Genomic DNA, 5,657 nt, shown 5'->3' with positions numbered 1-5,657 from the left:
ATTAGGCCTAGGAATCCTTGTTGGTGAATGACAAGATATACAGTAAAGCCTAGAGGGTGGAGTCTCAGTTAAGGGCCTAGTGATCTGGTGTGGATTGCGGTAAAGCCTTAGAGACTAGGAGACAGGAAAATTCCTCATGGTGTAGGTGGAGAAATCTAGTGGCATCCATGCTTGTTTTGGCCTAGTGATCTGGTGGAGATCATGGTAAATCCTGTTATTACATGTTTATTGTGTTGGCCTATTGATCCAGTGTGGATTGTAGCGTAAATCCTAGTTTCTATTGATGAGGGTGAGGTGGTGTAGCCTCAGGATGCCTTGGTTGGTTCTTTTGGTTTGAGTCCACACTCATGCTTGGAATATGGCACGAGGGTGATTGGCTGAAGAGAGATTTGGCTTAGCTAATCTATGGTTAGGTGGAATGCGGTAGTCCCATCCTGGGTTGGCTTTTGCATTCATTAATAAGAGGGTCTCTCCTTGGTATCTTATGTGTAAATGTACTGGTTTATACGTGGATTCTATGGCTGATGTATCCTTGATATTTCTGTTGTTATTACGCTGGTTATAAGTATGCATTATGATAGTAATGATGTATGGCTCTCCTCATGTTTTGACTTGTAAATGAAGGAACAATGTATTTATGACCTAATAGATGATAACACAACTAATGATATAAGGGAACAATGCTTCTTAGTGATTCTCAGATAAGTATGAGACCCATATGCTCAGATATGTTGTTTAAACCTGTAGATTACATATTTGTAACATGTTTAATGAAATGTCTGTCAATGGCTAGTAGGGGTCCAGTCTAGACCTTGTCAATATTTTTGCAAATGTATCATTGTTCTATTGTGTAGATTCATGTATGAACTTGTCATTGAGTTCTGGGTAGTCACCTGGGCTCTAGGCCTGAAAAAGTGGCACAAATCCCGGAGTCACAGACACAAGTATGAGGAGAAAAGTCCCCAGACACATGCATACCCATGTTGTGGGAGCGTATGTAGCCTCCCAGACACACCCTTTTCCATATGAAGGGAGCATCCAGGGGTAGAATGGTCTAAAAAGTAAGTGGGACCCAAGGGCTGGTTACCTGAGTGGTTAGGATGGCTTGTGGGAGTCCTGTTGTTGATGTGGAAGATTTGCATGGTGTGTTTCTATCAATTCCACTTCCTTAAGGTGACTTAGGAGGTTGAATCCCATTATAGTGGCCTCTCGTTGCATATTTATGCCGGTTGGACGGTTACTTGGGTAGATGTCGGATGAGGGTGTTACAATTATTGAAAAAATATGGGCCATTTTCAAAAATTCGGGTGCGATCCTCCATATTAGTAAAGATCAATGTAAAAAACCATTGAGCTCCCAACTTGATATCTATATGGCCATTGGGACACCATATATTCTGAATCCATTTGATGAAGCCTTTCTCGGATGACCAAATTCCTATAAACTTGCAAATGAGGGCATGGCCCTTCATGTATTATCTATACTTATCCAATGTATTATATGAAATCACAAAGTTAGGTTTTTCTTCAACCCTTGGTAAATATTTTCCTTTCATCTTCACTTTCCATTGTGCACCTTAAACTGGGGTTTTAGACTCTTCTCCTTTCCCTTTTCTAGGGCCAACACTTGATAAGTTTCTTTGTCTATCTCCTGTTACTACAACCCTATAAGAGGGGATCCCCCCTGATATGCTCATAACTAAGGCTAGTCCTTAATGATTTAGGAAAATCCCCAATCAAATGATAGGTGAGAACCAAATAAATTGGTTGATAATTGTTATATGATTCATAATTTTCAGATTAAACCCTAACCCTCACAAAGCTCCAAACATTTACTATTAATGTTAATTGTAATATTAATACGTTAATATGTTAACCTTAATAATAACAATAACATTAATATGTTAACATTAATGTTAACATATTAATATGTCAATATGTGAACATTAACATTAATATGTTAATGCTAATATTGATGTTAAATTAAAATGTTAATGTTACTATTAATATTTATATATGCATTATAATGTTAATATTGAACAAGAAGTAATTATTTTTTGTTGACCATTATCAACCATGGTTGACCATTGTTACATGGTTACAATAACGTTACATTAATGTTGACTATGGTTGATATTACATTAATCATAATGCTAATGTTGATATTACATGAATGGTTGAAGTGGGTTAATGGGGTTGACCATAGTTGGCTTCAATTGACTATAATTACCAATAATTACAATGTTTGACCTTAGTTAACATGATTAAAATTGATTACCATGGTTAACCAAGGATTAAGGGGAATATTATGGTTGACTTGGTTAACCATGGTTGAACATGGGTGACAAAGGTGTCTTGTGTTGATTTGGTAACCTTGCTTGACCTTGGTTGAAAAGGGTTGATGAGTTTGATCAAGGTTGACCAGGTTAACCAAAGTTGAAAAGGGTTTAGTAAGATTTGACCATGGTCAAACATTAATGTAACAATGTATTAATGTTACATTGATATTGGCCATGGTTTACCATTATCATCATAGTGTCAATTCATTTATATTCATAATTGTTACAAAGCATTTATCTTCATAACAATTCCATAAAATTTTGATCATGGTTAGCTATTAATATTATATTCAATCATATAACAATAATAATATAGTCAACCTTAATATTAATATCATTATTATTATTATTATTATTAGGAAACTTTATTAATATTAATATTAATATTAATATTATTAAACACTTTTAGATCTTGATTGTGATGACCAAGGTTGACCTTGATTGACTAAGGATGACAATATTTAACTTTGGTCAAACATGGTTGACTATAATTTAATATGGTTGAGTCACATTGATTGAGGATGACAATGAGTGAACAAGGTTGACTATTGTTAAATATGGTAAAAGAAGGGTTGACCTAGTTTGATCATGGCCAACTATTTAAACATTGACTATAAAGGTTGACTTTGTTTGACTATTAATATAAATCAATAATATTAATAAGTGATTATGTTGGAATGAAATTGAAGAGTGTTGACTTTCAAATATAGTTAAACATGGTTGAACATAATCAAACATACTCAACCACAATAGTAAATGTTGTTGACTAATTTTGTAATGTCACATTGAGACGTTGGATAAATTGCAATGTAATGTAACACTACGACATTGTTTGTCACATTGCGACATTGGATAAATTTATGTACCATTCTGACGTCATAACATGCTTGTCACAATGTGACGTTGGATTGTTTGTCAAATTAGTTCATTTGTCACAATGTGATGCTAGTTTTTTCATCGTAGTATCAAAACATTTGTCTTCATAATATTTCCATAGAATTTTAATCATGGTCAACTATTAATATTATATTCAATCATATGATAATAATAATAATATGGTCAAACTTAATATTAATATTATTGTTATTATTATTAGTCAACTTTATTAATATTAATATTATTATTATTATTAAACATTTTTAAATATTGATTGTGACCGACCAAGGGTGACCTTGGTTGACTAAGGATCACAATATTTGACTTTTATCAAACATGGTTGTCTATAATTGAATATGGCCGAGTTACGTTGATTGATGACAACTATGAGTGAACAAAGTTGACTATTGTTAAAAATGGTAAACACAGGGTTGAATAGGGTTGGTCATGGTCAACTATTTAAAAATTGACTGCAAATATTTACTTTGTTTGACAAATTTGGTTGACTATGTTTGACTATTAATATTAATCAATAATATTAATAGGTAATTTTGTTTGATTAAATTTGAATAGTGCCAATTGTTAAACATAGTAACACATAGTCAACCGCATTAGTAAAAGTGGTTGACTAATTTTTTAATGTCATATTATGACGATAAATAAATTGCAATGTAATGTATCATTGCTACAATGTTTGTCACATTGTAATGTTTGTATAAATTTTGGTACCATTATGACATCACAAAATTGTCATACTGTGACATTGGCTTGTTAATCACATTAGTCCATTTGTGAGAATGTGATGCTAGATTTTTTCATCACAACATCAAAGCATTTATCTTCATAACAGTTTCATAGAATGTTTGACCATATTAAACATGGTTGGCCATGTTGACCATGGGTTGGCCATGGTTTTCAAAGGTTGATTATGGTGACCATGGTTAACTAAAGATGACTATGGTTGACCTAGGGTGTCCATGGTTGAACATGACTAACCATGGTTGATGATGGTTAACAATAATGACTAGAGTCAAATATGGTTGACAATGGTTGACCACGGTGACCATCGTTAACCATCATCAATCATAGTTAACCATAGTCAATCATGGTACTTATCATAGTTTATTATGGTTGATTGTGGTTATACTATGGTTGAAGGTGTGTGACTATTGTTAAACATTGCTAACTATGTTTTGATTAGGTTAATGATTGTTTAACTATGGTTGATTGTAATTGTCCATGCTCACTATATTTAAACATCACTGACTATGCTTTGACTATGAATGACGATGGTTGACAATTTTTTGACTATGGTTGACCACGATTGATTGTATATGTCCATGTTGACCACATTTAAACATTATTGACTATGTTTTAACAATGAACAACTATGGTTAACGACTATATGACTATGGTTGATCATGATTGACTATGGTTGAACATGGTTTGACAATAAATGACCATCATTTCATCATGGCTTGACTATTATTTACCATCATTTGTCTATGTTCAACCATAGTTGAATACAATTTACAATAGTTGACCATGATTTAAGTACGATTTGGCTATGGTTGATCACAGGCATCTATGGTCAACTATAACAATCCACTATGGTTGACTATGATGCTCATGTTGACTATAGTTGACCAAGTCAACAATAGGCAACCATAGTTAACATATTTTAATGTATAGTTAAGACATTATAAATGTGTAGATTAATATATTATCAATGTGTCATTAATGTTATATTAAAATCTTATTAATATTATTTAAATGATATATATATATATATATATATATATATATATATATATATATATATATATATATATATATATCTTAAGAATTAAATATTAATAATATATTAAATATCAATGTATTATTTTTTGTAAGTTTGACCGAATTACATCTTCATCATCCAATATATCACCCCAATCAGGGCGGGGAATTGAACTGATGACTTCACATCAAGGAGTGCCTTAACACAACACCCAATCACTGTCTATCTAAGACCCCGTGGAAAAATATTAATATATTGATTATGTATTAAGTAATGTATTAATAAACTAATTATTAATGAATCAAATTTTAATTTTATTAATAAAATTATTAATATTTTAATAAACTAATTAATATTTTAATTTATAAATTAATAAACTAAATGTTTACCTCCACATTGATGTTAACATTAGTATATCAATCTAGTAAATGTGGTTGTTAAGGTAGTGTTTAACATTAATATAACTAATATTAATATTAATATCCAACCTTATTATTAGTAAACATTATATTAATGTTAATTTCAATATTATTAACAATAATATTAATAAAATTAATATTAAGATGATGCTACAAGGCTTTTAATTGTTGGCAAATGGATCTTCTGTTAAAGCACTTCATGCGAAGAGGTCACCGGTTCAAATACCTTATAAGATGTTCACAT

The sequence above is a fragment of the Pinus tabuliformis genome, chromosome 9, assembly GCF_031772625.1.
Source record: "Pinus tabuliformis cultivar Carrire ecotype Pingquan chromosome 9, CPIR1, whole genome shotgun sequence".
In the NCBI taxonomy this organism is placed as follows: Eukaryota; Viridiplantae; Streptophyta; class Pinopsida; order Pinales; family Pinaceae; genus Pinus; species Pinus tabuliformis.
The sequence above is the reverse complement of the archived record's forward strand: the minus strand, read 5'-3'. Positions refer to the sequence as shown.